Below are 21,977 nucleotides of genomic sequence, written 5' to 3'. Positions count from 1 at the left end.
GCAGCCATTTTGTTACTTACTTACAAAACAGTATTTTCAATTACAAAGTGTTTGATTTATTCCTCAGCCGGCCCGGTGGGGTGTTAATCAAAAACGGGGTCTTCTCAACAGCAGCGCCGGCACACGTATTACCATCAATTAGGCCGCTTCAAGATACAACCCTGAATGTCTTCATAGATAAGAGCCCATTTACTGCACACTTCATTCATAATGTTGTAAGGGCCACATCTGTTCTGTTATAGAGCAGCGAGCCCATTTTTCTCTGTCCTGAAAATTTCAGAGGCCATTAGTCCTGCGGCTGTCTTTACTTATAAATGTCACTCATAAGGCCACCGCTTCTGTCATTTCTCCATTAAAACTCAATTTTTGCACTTCTTCGTCTTGATAGACTGCCCTCCACAACAGTACTTTATTAAGAGCTGATTGTATAACACTTTGAAAAGGAGCGAAAATGATATGGAAGGGGGAAGAAAAAAAGAATCACATTTGGTTCTCCATCAGAATAAAGTCGGAGCTCTCTCCTGCTTTAAGTCAATTTTTCATTATGCTCAGCTATTGACCTTTCCTCCAACAGGAAGTGCAGCGACTATCTTTGTGAGGATTGTAATTGACAAGATGTCTCTTCTAATAGAAAAATGACCACATTTTCGCACAAGTTAATTATAAATTCAGCGGTTGCCTCTGTGCTGGCAGATGAGACAAGAACTCGGTAAACCTTGGCCCATGTCAGGCAAACAATCATATTATCCATTAAATCCCTGCCACACACATGCTGATTTTAGAGTTTTTCTCAAGGGTTGAAAGTCCCTAAGCTTATAAATAGATTTTAGCTTTAAGTGTAATTACTATTATTTTAGTTGTATTTTTTTTGTTTTATTTTTTTATTCATTAATCATACCCATACTTTTTTATATTGTGCTACACTATAATAGCTCAGCTGAAATTACATTTTATTTATTTCTTTTTAATATGGATCTAAAAACTACTGTATTAACAATGAATTGGGGGAAAACAAACAAACATACACACGCACAAAAAATATATATATAGTACACTCAAACAGGGTTTCTGCAAGTTAAAAAAAGCAAAATTTAAGACAAGACCATCATCAATGAAAAGTATAACTTATACAGGGATAAACTCTATAAGGAATTTTTTTTTTTTTAATGGAAAAGGAAACGATTTTTGTTATCCTCATCAAAGCAATTCTATTTTACTTATTTATTAGCCAAATATTCAAAATATGTGTATGTAACAAAACTCATAGATGCACATTGTTAACATAACATTTAATTTTTTTTAAAAGCAAAGTCTCTCCAGGTCAGTGTCATCACCATAAATAAATTACTTTTAAACAAATGTTATTGTAAGGAAAATAATTAAACTATATTGATAAATAGAGTTAAAACCGATTTGTTAAATGTTCTACTGAGATGGATTGTTGGTGATTGGATGATTTCAGCCTGAATGAGTAGCTTTTCATGGACATAGGAACATAAAGACCGGTTTAAACTGTTTTAAGACACAACACAATAACTAGGGCTGTGCAATTAATCAAAAGTCCGATTTCGATTTCGATTACGGCTTCTAACGATTATGAAAACCATTAATCGAGATAAACGATTATTCCATCATATACGCCTCCGTTCCAATTCCATGTGAAAGTGACTGAAAGATGTGCTGTAATGTAACTTTTGCAGCATGGGATATGCATCATTCCAACACAATCTCATGACAATTTGTAACTTTTTGATTTAGTGGCTAATTCGTATGAATTTGTACGATCTAATTTGTACATTTTAATACGATTTGCTCATATCCAATGACGGTTGGGTTTAGGGGTGGGGTTGGATGCCACGCCTCCTTTTTAAAATTGTACAATTTCGTACGTCTGAACTCGTACGAATTCGTATGAATTAGCCTCTAAACTGGCAAAACGTAAAATATTTGCGTTTTCTGGTGAGATCAGGCTGCATCATTCATATTTTTAAAAGCGCGAAAGAGCATGTGCTGTTGTGTGTGTGCACGCTGCGCTTAGCCTTTTGTGTTTGTGTCTGTGTGCGCGTGGTTCGCGCTCAGCCTCGGAAAGCACAGCACACGCACATCTAACGCAATCTTAATCCAAGCGCTTTAATGGTCAAATACATGCACGGGGTTTAGTGATTATTCATATTAATCCTCATTTGTGTAATAAACAAGTTGAGAATCAAAAGATACGTGAAAGAGAAACCATATCGGAGCCGCACTATTCTTAAAGTGACAGCATGCGATATTCCTGCTGCTATTTATATTATTAATCAAACAAAAAAAAGGCAAAATCCACTCACTGCTCTTGACTGAAGGACTTTTGTTAAAGTTTTTTTCTTACAGTGAAGATGCTTAAACACAATTTTAACATAACAGATTTAACATCTCATTACTAAACTGATTTCTTTTATCTTTGCTATGATGACAGCACAAAATATTTTACTATAGATATTTTTCAAGATACTAGTATTCAGCCCAAAGTGACATTTAAAAGCTTAACTAAAGTAAATAGGCAAGTCATTATGTAACAGTAGTTTCTTCTGCAGACAATCAAAAATATATTGCCTAAGGCGGCTAATAATATTGAGCTATTAATATAGATTTCAAAATATTTAAACCTGATTTTTTCTAGCTAAAATGAAACAAATAAGCCTTTCTCCAGAAGAAAAAAATATTATAGGAAATACTGTAAAAAAAAATTGCTCTGTTAAACATAATTTGGGAAATATTTGTATATAAAAATAAATTAACAGAAGGGCGAATAATTTTGACTTTAACTGATAATCGTTTTGAATTATCGTGATTACAATTATGACCAAAATAATCATGATTATGATTTTTCCCATAATCGAGCAGCCCTAACAATAACTCAGTAAATCTAAGACTTTCTAAGGCCTTACATTTTGTTTTAGGAATTTAAGACATTTTAAGAGCCCAAACTGCGCACAGACAAATAAATGTGTCTAACTGAGTTTTACATGTTCTCATGCCAGTTTCTTTGAGCATTAGATAATAATCACATTAATAATAATAATAGTTTGATAATAATAAACAAAAGATAATAATAGATTGCATTAAATACAAGATTATGTCAAGACATCTTTGCATTTGTGTGCTAATATTTATGTATGCTAATATTTATAATATATAAGTAAAAACTGGATTTAAGGTGTTAAGCTCCTAAAAGAACAAAATTTGTAATAAACATTGTAAAAGTTATCATGACCTATTAGATATGTCCATGCCATAGGCACACATAATGGCACACACACATTCATTTATAAAGGAGCATTACAATCCTAAGCTTGGAGTGATTTTGAAGTGAAACTCTAGTATGTAAACGATGACACCATCTTTTTGTTCTTGTTTTGTAAAGTGTCCCTTTAAATCCAAACCAGAAGGGAATCACATGTGCCTCTCTATGACACAGATGTTTTATACAACTTCAATATCTGAAAGAGAATGTGTCCGGTAATCTAATAATACAGGTGATTTGCTTTGTATTACCAAACAATTCAGCAGACAACGGATCATCTGTCAAGGTAATGAAAACATGACAAGTCTCCACCGCATACATGCTCATCTGCCCTTCATTTGCCCTCGGTACCTCTCCCTGAACCCTGCAAGCGATAAGAATGACAAACACTCTGCAAACTGTGTCTGTGAGAGCCACTCATTCATTTCTGTCCATAACAAAGCCCATCTGCATTAAAGGTGCCCTGAAGTGCTTTGAAATGAACAGCACTGTTCAGTGTGTGTGACGTAGTTTCAACCAAAACAGGAAGACAGGGCATGACATTTCAAGTAGCCTCTCCCACCTTTAAAAATAGCCAATAGTGTTTCATTTATATCACAGATCTGTCAAACAAAGTCATATAGACAGTGACTTCAGACAACTACAGACATAATTAGTAATAATAGAGAGTGTCCTACTATTTCTCTGCTTTAAAATGCAAAATTTACTATTTAACCCTTTGTCTGTGCTGTATAAGCACACCAGTTTGATTGGTCTAGGCTGTTCACTACAAGTATATCAAAATAATAGATAAAGCACATACATTGTACAACACTGTTGGAGCAGCAGTTTGCCACATGAAAGCAAATGTGTTATTAAAATATAAATGTGGTATAATTGTAATATACAGTTGAAGTCAGAATTATTAGCCTCCGTGAATTATTAACCCCTTGTTTATTTTTCCCTAATTTCTGTTTAACAGGGTGATTTTTTTTTAACAAAATTCTAAACATAATAGTTTTAATAACACATTTCTAATAACTGGTTTGTTTTATATTTGCCATGATGACAGTAAATACAATTTTGCTGGATATTTTTCAAGACACTTCTATTCAGCTTATAGTGACATTTAAAGACTTAATTAGGTTAATTAGGTTAACTATGCAAGTTAGTGTAATTAGGCAAGTTATTGTATAACAATAGTTTGTTATGAATGCAAAAAAATAATAATAATAGCTTAAAAGGGCTGATAATTTTTACCTTAAAATGTTTTTTTTTTTTATTATTTAAATTATTTTATTCTAGCCAAAATAAAACAAATAAGACTTTCTTTGGAAGAAAAAAAAAACATTGTAAGACATACTGTGAAAATTTCCTTGCTCTGTTAAACATCATTTGGGAAATATTTAAAAAAGAAAAAAAATTCAAAGGGGGGCTAATAATTCTGACTTCAATTATATATTAGGTGCATTGTAAAAACTAAAGTTCTTCTGTGACCACTTTCAAAAAAAAAAAAAAAAACTTTGATGAGGGAGGACCTGTGAGCAGGTATTGACTTTCTCTGATCTTTCAATTTAATATTGCAAAAACTCAAGCTATGTTCATACTGTAGCATAGAAATAAAGAGCAAAAGCAATAGTGCGGGCAGCTAGCTCTCTGCAACTCTCTCATGGTCTCCCACTGAAGCTAAACAGGGCTTTGACCAGTCAGTACCTTGATGGGAGACCACATGGGAAAGCTAGGCTGCTGCATGGATGTGGTGTTAGTGAGACCAGCAGGGGGCGCTCAACCTGTGGTCTGTGTGGGTCCTTATGCCCAAATATAGTGATGGGGACTCTATACTGCTCAGTGTGCGCCGTCTTTCAGATGAGATGTTTAACTGAGGTCCTGACTCTCTGTGGTCTCATTAAAATCCCAGGATGTTCTTCAAAAAAGTGTAGGGGGTTAACCCCGGCATCCTGGCCTAATCTGCCCACTGGCCTCTGTCCATCATGGCTGCTCATCATCAAACACATCATCAGCTGGTGTGTGGACTGCCGCCGCATCATCCAGGTGAATGCTGTACACTGGTGGTGGATGAAGAGATTCTCCTCAATGTGTAAAAGCGCTTAGAAAAGCTCTATAAAAATGTAAGGAATTATTATTATTAATTATTAATTTAATGTACACTGTACAAATACACAAATCGTCAACTAAGAATTGTAAGGTTCTATCTGACATATTTGTCAAAATTGATTTATTAAAATATTCTTATTAAAAGACAACTTATTTAAATTATGTGATGTTTTTTTTTTATTTGTTGTTTACGTTTTTAAGACTTTTCATTTACAAAGCAAAACAAGTATTTATCTACAAAGTCGAAATCTAGCTTAACTCTATAAGATTCTTTCTGTAAGCCAATCAGCATTTTGAATGCATGCACGAGGACCAATCATCTTTCTTTCTTTGTCATTTCACCACATTGCTTAGTTAACAGCAGGAAAGACCAGAAAGAAACACAAAATCTGAGTCGACTAAAAAATGCTGCACCAAGAAAAATTGAGAAGAAACCTGATACTAAAAAGATGCGTGAAAATGTTATATATATATTTTTTAATTTGTGTGTGTATGTATATATATATATATATATATATATATATATATATATATATATATACATACATACATACATACATACATACATATACATATATCAACTATATATATATAGTCAGTGAAACATTTTTCAATGTTTATTAAACTCATTTGCTCATTGTCTGTTTTTGTCACCGACTCGGTCCCAGTCATTCCCCTCGCTGGCCAGCAGAGACCACCATCTCCGGACTTCTAGCATTACATCATCCATTTACACTGATCGTGCACACCTGAATCACATTCCAGTTAACGACCCACGTACCCTTTAAAAGCCGCACTCAAACACTCAGTCAGTGCGAAGTCTTGTTTAGCCCCGGCCAGCATTACTGAGCGTTCTATCCTGCCTGATCTCCTGTGCATTACTCCAGCCCGTCTCTGACTCTGCTTTGCCTTCCACCTGCCCACGACCCAAGCCTGATATACGGACTCTGATACTCGCTGCCTGCCCTCGACCCAAGCCTGATACACGGACTCTAAATCACGCCGCCTGCCTTTGACTCATGCCTGGTAAATCACTCTGTGTCTGTCTACCGCCAGCCTTAAAACCATTACTACTACTGTTGATGTGTGTTTGCAACTTTGTGCATGTTGAGTGTTTGAGTAAGAGTGTGATTAATAAATACTGCATAATGGATCCCTCCGTGTAAGTCTCCTCGTTACAGTTTTCTTTTGAAGTCTTTAAATTTGATATTACACTTTGAGGGGCAAATGCTCAATTTAATTCATGGGACATAGTTCAATAAATATAATTCATTTAAAGCATAAAATTCAATAAATATTATCATATTATTCACATAAAATTTACATCTGCACTGGACAAAATATATAGCACAGCCTTGTATGCTTAATTTGAACAAGAAAAGATCTAAAAAGTAACTCAAGAGGTCTGTTACCACTACATAGTTTATTACATTGTTGTAACTTAATTTTTTTAAATTGCTGATTAGATTTAAAACATTTAGGTTTTCACGATAGGAAAATATTGATAATTACATCAACTAAAGAAATGTGGCTAATAAAGGTATTTATTAACGAATTTATTAAAGGTAAATATATCTCTGTCCGTTAGTTTGAAACAACATTTAGCTTGTAGCAGCCTGAAGAAATTTGGTTGATTACTCAATTTTTCCACACAAATAGAGTTCTGAATTACAAAGCTCCTCCCCTGAACAAGCAAGAAGCAAGTCTGGACAAGTTTTAGGCAATATCTAAATTTTTTTTTTTTAAATTTCAAAATCAAATTTCTCCATTCCACTAGAGTGTTGGCTACTCCTGGGAAATATAGTTGATGTTAGCAGTGTTTTTTCCGGTTGCTTTATAGGAATACACAAGAATTTGAGAGGACCTTGAAAGGCAAGTGATGACAATTTCCATCATTGGTGATCAGTCTACTTTGGAATTGAACCACAAGACGGAAACCATCATGGTTGAGGGACTGATAATCCTAAATAGAATGGATATCTCAAGGTGCTGTGCTCTGCTGATGGGCATAAAATATGCTCTAAATCGAAGCTACCTCAAGGAAGTTAAATTTACTTGAATTTGATGGACTGAAGCCCAGTGCAAATGTAATGCGTCTCAAAAACATTATTTTCTGGAGTCTCTACTTATTTCAGAGTAGATTTTGCTCTTTATGTTGCACCTTATGTTCTTTTGTATCTTTAAGTCCACACACTAATGTTTTTTTTTGTTATTTTTCATTCTGTTTATATGGGACAGTACACATTTTTGTTTTGTAAAATACCGAAAAACAGTGGTTTAAAATAAATAAAAATAACTGGAAAACAGAAATGTTATTGTTAAATGTATTTCTTACAAGCAACTAAATGATCAGTAAATTTGAAAACACACAAAAGTAACAATTTTAGCAACTTAATTTATTAGAGGTTCTAAACTTAAAAACTTGCATGTATAATTATGGTAATTAAGTACATAACACTGAATTTATTTAAAATTTTATTTTAAAAAATGTCAAAACAACTTATTTGTTTTGAGTACTCATCTTAAAATGAAATGAAGTTTATGCTATGTAAAAGTGCTGCTGATTGAAGATGATAAAGTCATTTGGCTAACTTGTTTGTTACATGTTGTTGGAACTTGAATATTTGATGCAAACTGTTGCGAGTTTTTTGTCTAAACAATATTTTTAGAGTTCATCCTAAAATATTAAATAAATGATATAGAAAGCAAAGATTTTACTTTCTTATGCATCAACATGTTGTTACAACATTTTTTAAATTGTAATTCATAAGTAATGCTTCAATTAATGATCTGCCAGATAGAACCTTATAATTCCAAGTGGAAAATGACTTTTAGGGTACATTTAGGGTCTTTGGCATGTTGATGTACAGTATGAAAGAAAACTGTTACACACATATTGTTTGCTATATGCACTGTTAGACATTTCAAAGGGTTTTTACAGTAACTTACTGGCAACACTGTTGCCAGTAAGTTACTGTATTTTAAATTTACAGTATACAACTGTAAATCCGTTTACAGCATGTTACCGTAGTGTCTGAAAATGGTTAACTACTGTAAAAACCTAAGTTAACAGTTAGCTACTGTAAACCTTTTAATTTTGTCCTAAATATTTTATAATATAATTTTATTAATATTATTTTAATACTATAGACCTAAAAAAGACACAATTAAAAAATATTAACAAAATAAACACTCTTTATTTAAAACATTGGAGATGCTTAAAACAAGCTTAAAAATGTGTAAAAACATTACATTTCAATCATTCAAAATATTTTATTTTAAGAAAAAAAAAACATTGAAAATGACAAAGCACATTAACATACATGTACAAAACTAATTTAAGTGTCTGACCTGCATATTGTTGAGAAAAAAAAAACAATTGTACTAAGTACTACTGACATTAAACCAGACACAATTACAAAATATTCCATTCTTTAAAACATTAATAATGCTTAAAGCATTTAAGGAAAATGTGTGAAAATTACATTAAGCAATAAAATCAACACATTAAAAATAAATAAATCACACAAAGCACTAGAACATACATGTACAATAAAAATTTAAACTTCTGAATTGCATATTGTTGGAAAAATAAATATTTGTAACTATTAGCCGACTCAGAAACAACCCAACTTTAAAATATTACTAGTTCTGGTGTCAAATGCTCAACAAGGTCTGAATTCACATGTTCAAATGCAATTCATCTTTATTTCTATTGCACTTTTACAATGTACATCAATGATGTCAAAGCAGCTTAACATAGAAGTTCTTGTAAATTGAAGCTGCTTCAGTCCAGTTTTCAGAATTGAAGCAGTAAATGTCACTGCTGAAAGTCCAAACACTGAAGAGCAAATCCACCGATCCACCAATCGTAGCCAAGCGATCCAGTGGCGACAGTGGCATGGAAGAAACTTCCCTTGAGTGAAACCAGGCTCAGTTGGGCACGACCAGTTCTCCTCTAGCCAAACTTGTGCAAGGCCGCAGTCTAGGCACCAGAGGCTTGAAAGTTCACCAGCGGGTGGTCAGGCTGGCCCATTGGATCAATGCGGAAACTCATTGATCACGTGTGTCTTTTAGGATTCACTCCTCCATGACCACCACAGCATCTGGTCAGGATTTGGCCCAGTCCAGGATTATGAAGAACTCTGGATAAGGAGAAACAGACTAACATAAGCATAGAAGAAGCTTGTTTAAAAAAAATAAATCATATACTGGTTAATTATTTTGAAGCATGGCAGCTGGGTTGGGCTAGTTTTCAGCTGGTACTGAGCAACTGGCTCCTGCTCATAACCTGCTCACTACCGTGTTTAAAAGATAACTAACCAGAATGTCCTGTTTATTTTTTTCCCTAACAAGGTTTTACAAAAACATTGTAGCATTTGTGATGGGTTGATTCACTGCAGGACAGATTAGACTATTTGTTTTATGTATTCCTAATAAACTAAAACTGACTGAATACTGATAAAACTATTGAGAGTGTCTCACCTAATCCAAGTTCTCAGTTAGCTGGTGATAGAAGGATAACTCACTGTTGTTCATGGTTGTCATTCTCTTCACTACTTCTCCTGCTATCTTCTGGCTCACTCTGGTTGTTGCTGTGCATTTTGTTTCATCCTCTGGAATTATTTATACAAAAAATTGTATTATTTTATTTATTACAAAATATTTAGGCAACATGAAATGGGGAAAAAGACATTTAATACATAGACAAATGCATGTATCCCAATACTAATTATTGTATTTTGAAATGTCTGACCCATGACAGACCTCAATCTGCTCAAAAATATTATAAACAAAGATGAAAAAAAAACCTACTAAATGGTTTAATAAAAAAGGGAAAACGATTTTTTTATTTAGCTAGCAACTAAACATGTGACACATTTTGTATTAAAAGTAACGTTAATATATTGAGAAACAAATAGATGTACAGTACTTACTGTTGTATGAGGTCCAGTTTGCACAGGCAGGCTCCCAGTATTCTATATTGAGACCATAAAAAAGCCAAAAATACAGATAAGAATACCATGCTACAATCCACAACCTCCACACAACTTTTTTTTATTAGTTTACCTTGGTTGCTTACTGGTCTTGCTTATTTTTAAGCATAAGGCTGTGCTGATCAAGATGTTCCTCTGAAATGCTGTTTGTTTCTTCAGACAAAACCTGCTGCTGTGCCAGTGCCATATCTAAACAGAAAAAAATATAATGGTAACAATTATGTTAAACCAAATGTCAAGAGTTGTGATAAAAAAATAATTAGCAAACAATAAATAGCAAAAAGGTGGTTATTAGCATAATGCATAGAGGTAAAATTGGTTTTATATTAGCAGATTCAGATTCCCCCTTAATAATTTAATTTCATAAAAGTATTATTTGCAAACTCTAAATAGGGAAATCATTTTAGCAGCTAATGACTATCAAAGTACAACATGCTCACGGTCAAATAAACAGTGTTAATGTTGATTTCAAGTCATACTGGCATGCTAATTCTGATCGAATATTCAAAGTAACATGGTAAACAGTATAGAGTCTTCTAAATGAACGAATGTGCGAATATAAAACGAACTTTACCTCTATGCATATTGTAACGTTATAGATTTACGTTATTGTTCTTATAGGTTACGTCGCGATGTTATTTTCTCAAGCTAACGTTATAAGTTACTCTAAACCAGAGAAAAATAAGTTCACAACATCTAATATATATAGTATAAATCAATATAAGTTAAACGTTGCACGTTAAAATGAGTTTGAGTCCAATTCAGTATAAACTTAGCTCAGTTTAGCTAACAGTTAACATTACCATTTTAAGATCGCTTCAGCCAATGTTGCCGAGCAAACAAATGGTAATAGAGGTGCTCAAATCAATGTCGAGTGTTGTCAGCACAGACAGACGCGCTTTTACCTGGATTATTTGTTGGTCTTTCATTCATATTCTTCTGGGGGAAAACACTCTCTGCCGGACCGTTGTCTCGTGCTAAGTGTCCTCCAAAACTGTCTGCATACCTCTGGTTCCCTCCTAAACCAAAACCCGCTGCAACACCGGTTCCTATGTAAATAAATAAAAAGATATGACGAGAAGAATGGCTAATAGTCATAAACAGTCTTATTTAAAGTAATAGTAGTGTTAATGTAATAAATTAAATAAAGGTAACATCTTAATAGATGATATATTTCTCAAATGGGCGAAATAACGCCAAGCCAGAGAAAATAATAATAGCCAACTTTATACTTTACTTTGTTCTATTCTCGTCCACAAAACATTCTGTAAAATGAAACACTGCCTCAGCTTACCAGAGTAAAGTTTGTTAAATCCAGTATGTTCTTCAGGCACACTAATAAATTGTCCTCCAGAATTGCTCCAGGGTCCTCAGGCAAAATGTGGTGCAGAGTAGTCGAATCGCCGCAAGGTGGCGTCGAAGCAGTTGTGGAAAATACAGTATAATACACGAATTTTTACAAATACAGTACATCGCTGTATATGTTGTTCGACGTCACACTAAATTCCCATAATGCAACGGTAAATACAGTTATTTACCGTAAAAGGAATTGCAGTATTACACTGGGTGAAATACAGTAAATAACTGTGTAATTTACAGAAATGTCTAACAGTGTGGAATGCAAAACTTTCAAGCTCTATATATCAAAATCATTTAGAACGGAGATAGAACCTTATAATTCCAAGGTGACGAAATGTAGAAATACAAGTCTATTTCACCAAATAAATATATTATGCAAAGGATCAGGAATTGATCATGTGAAAAGAATGAGTATCCAACAAATTAATCTTCATCTAATATGTTCAAGGCTTACATAGTGTTTCTGAATGTTGCTTTTTTAATAAAATAAGATTATTAAAAGCGCATTTAAGATTTTAACCCAGGAAATAAAACACAGAGCTGTATCTTATGAAAAACTGCTGTTTGAAGAGAATAAAGCATCCATAGCTTATTTCAAAAATGGAATTTGTAGTTAGATACAACGAAATTATTAAATATTAAATATAATAAAACCTAAAATTTTCATCAAAAAAGTTTAAATTAGTTTCTCCAGCACTCATTAAGGAATGAGCTCAGCAGGTGGAGTGAAGGGCGGTGTTTAGCAGCTGTGTAAAAACATTCAACCACATATGCGTTCACTCAATAAGAGCGCTCCAGTTAAATGTGTTTTCAACCATTTTTTGATGTGGTCAAAAGTGGACCTGCTTATAACAGTTCTTACTGCATTCACACATGTACATAGCGTTGTCCAGCTGTGATCACAATGACCAAAACACACATAGCACAAATAACAGGGTCTGTGTGTTGCTGCACCAGTTTATGTAACATTAAAGGAGATTTATTATGCCCCTTTTTATAAGATGTAAACTAAGTCTCTGATGTCCCTAGGGGGTGTATGTGAAGTTTCATCTTAAAATACCACACAATTTTTTTTCTAAACTCTTTGAAACTGCCTCTTTGAGGCTTTGATCCAAATTATGCCATTTTGGTGACTGTCACTGTAAATTCACATTGTGTTTTTTTTTTTTACAAAAGAGGGTGGAGCTACAAATGGTTATGTGCCACCATAATGGCAGATTCACTACAGGACTAATGTTATCTCAGTGAAAAACTGACTGTCAAAAGACGTAGCTCAGAAGAGAGAGGTCTTTGGAGACTCCAGTCTTCAATTATGCATCCTAAAACTCCACATTTAGCATAGACTCCACTCTCTATGCTAATAAGGGAGAGATTGTCACTAATGGGTTGGACTCTCCTCTCTGATGACATGTACAAACATTTGATTGGTCAAAAAGATATGATGAGAAGTTGATATGTTCACTGAAGCCAGTTTATAATCAGTTAAAAGTTTAATCCATTAAAAATATGAATATATCTAGCTGTAGAAAAAGGTTTATTCAGTAAGTTAAATTCAAGGAGAGTGGTTTACTTAATATTCACATGCAAAATTAATGCAACTCCGTTCTCCACAAAATAAATTAAATCCGAAGTGTTTTAATTTATTAAGAAGAATTTAAAATACATTGTATGTATCTGAATTAGAATTGTGTTTAATTGAATTATCGACAATTGTAATTTAAGAAATCTGAAATTTTATATGTCGTTAAAAATTGTTTTGAATTTCTTTATTTGAGTTTGAATTTCTTAACTTGAATATTAAACATCAACAGGTGTAAGAGCCATGTGATCGGCCAATATGCTTAGTTTGACTTTTTGGTGATTGTTTACTATTCCCTGTTGATGACCCCTGACCTACTTTTTGCTGAATCTGAATTTCATGATCTAAATTTCTGGTGTTGAATTTTAGAATATTGAATTAGATTTTCTGAATTTCTTCATCTTGAAAACTTGAAACTCTATTTTTTGCTTGTACAAACCCAATATCTGCAGTCTGTGAATTCAGAACACAAAAAAATCAGAAGTTTAAAAAGCCCATCTATGAATAAATCAGTCTTGAAAAATTAAGTTGTCTTAAATTTCAGATGTTCAATATTCAAGTTATGAAATTCAAATTGAAATTAAGAAATTCAAACTCAAAACAAAATTTACTGGCATATAAAAACTCAGATCTATTAAATTACAATTGTCAATAATTTAAATTAAAACAATTCAAATTGTTTTGGCATATTATAAGCTCCATAGCATGGTGGCTCAGTGGTTAGGATTGTCGCCTTACATTAAGAAGGTTGCTGGTTGGATTCCCAGCTTGGCCAGTTGGCTTTTCTGTGTGGAGTTTGCATTTTCTCCCCGTATTCACGTGGGTTTCCTCTGGGTGCTCCGGTTTTCCCCACATTTCAAAGACATGCGCTATAGGTGAACTGAATAAACTATTTTGGCCGAAGTGTATGTGTTAATGCAAGAATGTATGGGTGTTTCCCAGTACTGGGTTGCAGGTAGTAGGGCATCCACTGTGTAAAGCATACGCTAGGATAGTTGACGGTTCATTCCACTATGGTGACCCCTGATAAGTAAGTGACTAAGTCGAAAGAAAACGAATAAATAAATGTTGCAAACTAACAAATGTAAAATGATGTCAAAGGTGTGCAATCTAAATGGATGGTAATTTTATATGCAATCAGAATACATACTACTGTACATATATTTATATTGAGTTTAATAATGGTTGATTCTCATTAGCATCTTTGAAAAAATTACATTTGGAATTCTTCTAAATATATATCTTGTCTATGTTTTGGAGCACTCTTCAGGGGCATTTCACTGGGACTTTATTGCTGACTGCAGTGCCATCATAGACACTAGATCCAGGCCATCAGCCATTCCATCAGCAAAATGTAGATGAAATGATAATGTGCAACTGTTTTTTGTGTTTGTTAGGGCAGGGTGGCTCCTCAATTTTTCTGACCTTTTCCCAGGTGAGATCGAAGCTTTAGCTGAGCGTTCGAGCTGTTCCTGCAAACCCACTTCACTGGTGCCCACTGAAGCAGGGCAGAGCGGTTTAGAGTCGAGCACGGGTCACGCCTGGCTAAAACGGGAAGCACTTGGACACTGACAGTGCACGGTTTTAAAAGACCTGTGCTTTGTGCGGCTTTAAAGCATGTTAAACTAAACAACACTAGTCTAGTGGGACTGAATTGGATGTTAGTTTGACTTTGCTGTGGTACAAAAGTACCATCTTTGTGTCTCCTAACAGTGTTGTGTCATGCCATGTCAGTCAGTCCATGTTTTAGAGCATGTTCTTTCAGTCAAGTGATGTATTTGATCCAGTCTTCCAACTAAAACTATCAGCTGAAAGTATCAAAAGGAGTTGGCTGTCAAATTAAGGCACCAAATGTGCAGTGCTGTTCATTTTGGATTTTGTGGAAGACTACCCAAAATTTTCCTCATCTGAGTGGCAAGCAACTATACCACAAAACTCATTCAGCTGTGACTTGATGGACATCCAAGTTTTAGAAGCAGACTTTTACACATTCTGCTGAATCAATTTATAGTAACGCTAGGTTAAAGCTCAGTAGCGAATGGGAACATTGCAATTTGTATTACTTATGCAATATCAAGAAAGCTAGGTTACTATCAGGAGTATAAAGTAACAAATGACAAATAATCCAACCACTGTAGTTTTTCTAGAAAAATAGAAATAGAATAGAAGTAGTTTTAAAAATGTGTACTTTTACATTCCCTTGAGTACATTTTTAGTGCAGTATTGGTACTTTTACTCCACCACTTTACTTTAACCTGCAGTTACTACTTTTTCATTTCCTGTCTATGAGGATTAGAAAAATAGTCCTGCTATTCCTGTCCAATCAAATCGCACTTAGAAGGTGAATCGCATCATAATGACCTCAAGACAGGAGCGATTTATAATTGCAGCAAACAGTTTGGAAGCATTAAAAGCGTGCAAAAGAAGATGTCGAATATCTTTACACTCAATGACCCAGAGACTGTTTAGATGCTTGTCAATGATGAGACGATGATGGATGTTTACTATGATGACTGAAATGGCCTTAAACACCCAGCAGGCACAAGACATCAACATGATGTCAGATTGATGTTGTAACCTAATGTTGTGAGGACGTTGCATTTTCTTTGGAAAACAAATCTAATGATTTTACAGCTTGACGTTGTCAACACTATGACGTCTATCAGACGTTAGAGTTTGGATGCCAAACCGGATGAATAAGTGTCAGTATTTAACATCAATATGATGGTGGTTTAAAATGTTGGCTCAACATAGTTTTTTTGTCTCTTTCTAACACAACCTAAAATCAACCAAACATCAACGTCATTTGAGATTGGACATCAAAATAACATTGTCCTTAGACGCAGACTAGATAATGAATTTTGGTCACCTGACATAACAACCTAAATCTAACCTAATATTAACATCCTATGATGTTGTGTGCCTGCTGAGCACTAACTAGTTGCACTACAGAATGTTATGTTTACACACATCCACAAATTGCATGTAAATGCATAAGCTTTTTACAGCGTAATACTACTCGCATGCATACTTTTTACTTTTGAGTAATATTAACAACAGATACTTTTACTTTACTTGCAATACATTTTTTAGGCAAGTAATGGTACTTTTACTTAAGTATAATTTTTTTAGTACTCTTTCCACCACAGGTAATCTTGCTATAATTAAGGGAAAATATAGTACAGTTATGGAATATGACTATTCCTTATACTTATTTGGAATGATAAGGTTCTGTCTGCATTTGAGCAGTTTAAGTTTTTGTTTCTTCATTCCATATTGCAAAAATGATATGTGAATGTTAATGTCTGATATAAAATTGTCAACTTTCATTTAAAAAAAAAATATTATTAGTAATACTAATAGCATATTTTCAAAGTGTCTAATATGTATAATACAATTTATATAATTTAAATAGGAGGTGATGTAATGGCTCAGTGGCACTGTTGCCTCACAACAATAAGGTTGTCCTGGGTTAGTTGGCATTTCTTTTTGGAGTTTGCATGTTTCCTCCACTTTACCCCACAGTCCAAAAACATGAGGTGCATCCCAAATCAAATATTTTTGCACTATTCTACACCATGTTGTAGTGTAAATAGTGTAAGTAGTGTGTTCACACTGAAAACTCAAAAAAAAAAAATTATAATAATAAGTGCACTTTAATTACCCGGATGATGCTCATGTAGCAGAAGGGGCGGAGCTATCGGGTGCACATGTTGGAATACTTTATTTATTTTGGATAGTGAAAGCAAAATTATACTACGAGAGTGATTTTACCGTATTGTGTGGCACTTTGGTCACTAATATGGCAACCGTCAAACCTCATCAGGAAAACGGTTTGAATTTCCGCCTAGTAAAATAACCATTAGTGTTCCATTTGGAACAGCACTACATACATATACTAGGCTGCTGAGTGTTTAAGTGCATACATACATAGTGCATAGTGTATAGTGTGCAATTTAGGACATTTGTGGATGTTTCCCAGTATTGGGTTGCAGCTGGAAGGGCATCTGCTGTGTAAAACATATGCTGTATGAGTTGGTGATTCATTCCGCTGTGGCGGCCCCTGATGAAAATGAATGAATAATTTATATACTATATATATATATATATATATATATATATATATATATATATATATATATATATATATATATATATATATATATATATATATATATATAGGATACACTTTATTTAATATTTCCTTGTTGCATTGTAACTATTCAAATACTGAGTATATTTTAAATACAGAGTAATGATAATTAATTAAATGAGCAATATAAAAATATATCAACTAGTTAATTGTTTTTATATTTTGTGATTCACGTGTGTTTTCCAATTATTTTATTGTTAATAATTGCATTATGCAACCTTTATCTCTGCTCTGTTGACTTTAGACTATGAAAATTCAACTGTGTATCTTACCAAAGTGACTGTTACTGACATTTTAGTTTAAAATAATATACTGTAATAATGTATAAATAATGTATATAAAATAACAGAGGCAACACGGTGGCTCAGTGGTTAGCACTGTCATCTCACAGTAAGAACGTCGCTGGTTTGAGTCCCAGCTGGTATTTCTGTGTGGAGTTTGCATGTTCTCAGCATGTTTGTGTGGGTTTCCTCAGAGTGCTTTGGTGTCCACCACAGTCCAAAGACATGCTTATGGGTTGACTGAATTAGCTAATTTGTCCGTAGTGTATGTGTGTGAAAAAGTGTGTATGGATATTTTACAGTGATGAGTTGCAGCCGGAAGGGCAACCACTGAGTAAAACATATGATGGATAAGTTGGCGGTTCATTCCTCTGTGGCGACCCCTGATAAATAAAGGAACTAATGAATGGATGAATGAAAATAACAGAAATAAGTTTCCAAAATAACACATACTCTTAGACTTTAAATAAAGTGCCTTTTAGTGTATTAAAATATATATATAATGGAGTTAGAATATGGGTAAGATTTAGTTGTGTAATTAAGCATAGCTGTAATTATTATATTCAATGGAACATGTGCAGCAAGGACACCTTAATATAAATTGTTACCCTCTTTTTTACTTAAACTTGTTATTTTATATTGTTTGATGTCAGACAAAAGGTTGTTTCTGCCTTCATCCTTAATACATCAATAAACTTGCGGTATATCAGTGAGTGGTTGATTGGGAAGCCTGGCTATGTTTAAAATAGAAATAAATACCATTGGTCTTAAAATGTCAGGGAGACCACAGTTTAATTGGCTAATCAAAAAGGCCCCAGTAAGGGCTGGACAGAGGGATTACAGTCAGAACCAAGTCACCCTGAGTGACAGCCAAGATTTCTAGTGTGTGAAGAAGAGTAATTGGAAAGTGCTGTGGAGTACAGGGAAGGATTTTTCATCATCTTGCCAAATGGCACTAAGGATCTCTAGCATATCCTTCCTCATAGGAGTAACATCACTCTCTGTGGTTTATTTTTAAGTCTTTACATGAATATCCCCGCCGATGATTTAAAAATTAAGTTTAGTGGCATTTAATTCGCTCAACGGTTTTATAATGTGCTTTGAGTGAAAATGGTTTCAATATTTAATAGCAGGAAATCAAAACAGCCAAACTTTAGTCTCCAGGCAACACATTAAACACAATAATTGCACGTTCATACACATATATTGATGCTCAATTGTCACGCAGGCGTAAAACGAAGCTAATGAAGCATCGCCATTATTTTTCCTTTCTGTCTGAAATCTTCCTATACGTCTCTGGGGGAGTTATGGGAACCCCTTGACATGTTGTTTTCTGTTCATTAACCCGCCAGCTGTTCATTCAAATGAGCCTAAAGGCAATATCTCACTGTTGAGTCACCATTCAGTCGAGTGTCCTGTCCTGACTTTCTCATTCTCACCTTTTCCAGGTGTTCCTTAAACAGATGCTGCACAACAGAAGAAAAGTGTAATACGATTCAATCCTTTGCATTATGTTTAGAAACTCCTGCATTGCCGACCAGCAATTGTTATGCGGCGCATATTTTAGCAAATCCGAAATCTGATTACATGCACATTTCATGACCACGGTGCAAAGCCTACCATAATTTTACAGCCTTTCTTTTCTTCCCCAGCAGTCATAAATCCTATGATTGACTGTGGATGTGCCCTTATGCGGAAAGCAGCAATGCATAGGGAGAATAGCTCCCTGATGTATCACATTAAAATATGATGCACAGCCGTGCTTTGCCAGATTACACTAAATAATTCACTTGCCTATGGAAAATGAGATGAGCATCTGTGCAGATTATTTACTGCTTTGAAATTATTATCATTATATATATTTTTAAAATCCCACGCTGAAGCTCCGGCTAGGTTGAACCAAAGGTTGAACTACATCGTCCTTTTGAGAATGGATGCATGTCTTTGAACTGCTGTTTGATATGATTTGAAGTAAAACAGGAATTTTAATATTTTAATTCGCTGAAAACAGTTGGTTCACAAGTGTTCATTTCTTTTGAGAGACTCTGAGACTTTCTCCTGAGACGGTCTCTTCTTCTTTTTCTCCCTCTCTTTCAGCAGTGAATATTTTAAAGAGAGACATCGAGATACTGCTCAATTTGAATTATAGCCAGTTTTACTGCAAGCACATGCATTTATGGGGTGAACATAAATGTGACTGAGGTGATTGTGACCAATGTGATTTATTGCACACTGGCCGTTTATGCTATAAATATTTTGTTGATTTTCTTGAAAATATGGATTGTGATTTATTTAATTTTACTATTTTCATTTTATTATTATTTCTATATGTAAAATCCCCTGTTAGTTAAACATTTAAACTGAATTTGTGTTTGCTACAGAGCATCAAGTAAGAAAAATGTGATTCAGTTCCATTCAAATGATCCCCCAGATAGCACTGAGACTTGATTAATATGGTTGGATTATTAATCTATTCGCCACTGTATTTGCATTTTAGTTTAGTTTGTTGTTTATTTATTAAGTAATTTATTTTAAATATCAATTAGAAATTGTTTTAATACAAATTACATTTCTTCTAAATTACATATTACATGTGAAATCTAGTCAAATAATAAATCAAGAAATGCGTGCAAATGTCTAATTGCTTATTGTAATGGAAAATATGTCACTCAAGACTCTGAGGCAGCATGTGTTTTTAAAATGAAATATTTTTCAGTCCCTGATAAGCTCTAGTTTGTTTTTGCCATATGTTCTGATTTGAATATACACCTATAGGCACATTGAAAGAATAAATACATTTAAGCAATCATTGCTTTGTTTTTATGTATAACTTTGCTATGCAATTTTCTGCAGTTTGTAGGTACAATGAACAATACAGATGGTAAAACACCAAGAACCTTTTATTTTTTTTCCCCCATAACTTATTATGAGGCATTATGGTGGTGCAGGGTAGCACGATTGCCTCACCGTAAAAAGGTTGCTGGTTCGAGCCCCAGCTGGGTCAGTTGGCATTTCAATTACGTTGTCTCCCTGTGTTTGCGTGGGTTTCCTCTGGGTACTAAGCCGACAAGAAAATGAATGAATAAATGAATTTTTTATGATTACTGTGTGGGTTTTTAATTCACAAATCCTGATATCTACACTATAAAAAGCAATTTGCTAAAACAGTTAGTAAAATCACTGCCAACAAATTACTAAGTAAATAAACAACGAGCATACTTATAAAAATTAAGCTAGTTAAGTCAACCTAACTGTTCTAAGTTACAATAGATATACTTAATAATAATAATAATAATAATACATTTTATTTATAACGTGCTTTTCTTAGTGCCAAAGCGCTAACAGGCATACAAGGCAAACAAAGCAGACCAATAAAAACAGTCAGGAAATAAGTTCTTTTTTTTTAAAGTAAAATCAACTTTAGTAAAATCAACATATTTAAGGCAATGGGGTTTACTCATTTTTTAAGTAATCACTTTTTACAGTTTACACTGAAAAAAAAATATTAGTTATTTAAAACGAGTGACTTTAAAAGCAACAAGTTGACTGAAAATAATGTAAGTAAACCCAACATAACCCATTATAACTGTTAAGTTGACTTAATTTTTATAATTATGCGAATTGTACTTACTTTTTTAAAGTCAACTAATCCTTTTTAAAGTGTCAAACTATTTTAGCACGTCTGATTTTAAATAATTACCATTAAGTCTATAAAATCTACAATTATAGCCTGTATTGCATTTAGAAAACACACTGTATTCTGGAAGAGCAGATTTAAAATTATATAATAAAGGTGTATTGGAAAAAAAGTTTACTTTAATTTTGTTAAAAAGTGAGTACAATTTGCATAATCATAAAAAATTAAGTCAACTTAATAGTTCCAAGTTGCAATGAGTGTACTTACATTCTTTTTGTAATGTCAACTTGTTGCTTTTAGGGCAATTGGTTTACTTGCTTAAAGTAACAAATCCCTTTTTACAGTGTACACTGAAAAAAAACTATTCAAAGATGATTCCTTGGATTTCCTTTTTTTAAGTTAAGAGGTTGGTCATTTATTTGGGCTGAATTTAAACAAACAAAATGAGTTTAACTTTACTAATTTAATTTGTTTGCTTAAATTCAACCAATAAAAAAAATTTGTAAAAATTTTGCAGAATTTTTTTTTTCAGTGTATGCTTCCTTGTTTCTGACATAATAATAAAAAAAAATATATATAGGGAGGAAGAAACAC

At 33.6% G+C, this 21,977-nt stretch overlaps 1 long non-coding RNA gene across 1 annotated transcript; it reads right to left on the bottom strand.

Annotated features, from left to right (window-relative positions):
- Nucleotides 1–8,554: 8,554 nt before the first annotated feature.
- On the bottom strand, nucleotides 8,555–13,653 carry LOC147840822 (uncharacterized). The gene is made up of 6 exons (XR_015507572.1): nucleotides 11,669–13,653; nucleotides 11,280–11,423; nucleotides 10,448–10,563; nucleotides 10,315–10,356; nucleotides 9,907–9,993; nucleotides 8,555–9,522 (listed from the first exon to the last, which is right to left on the bottom strand). It is a non-coding gene; the product is annotated as an uncharacterized LOC147840822 (long non-coding RNA).
- Nucleotides 13,654–21,977: the final 8,324 nt, after the last annotated feature.

Source organism: Danio rerio, chromosome 14 (genome assembly GCF_052040795.2).
Source record: "Danio rerio strain M-AB ecotype USA chromosome 14, GRCz13ab, whole genome shotgun sequence".
Classification (NCBI taxonomy): Eukaryota; Metazoa; Chordata; class Actinopteri; order Cypriniformes; family Danionidae; genus Danio; species Danio rerio.
The sequence above is the reverse complement of the archived record's forward strand: the minus strand, read 5'-3'. Positions and strand labels throughout refer to the sequence as shown.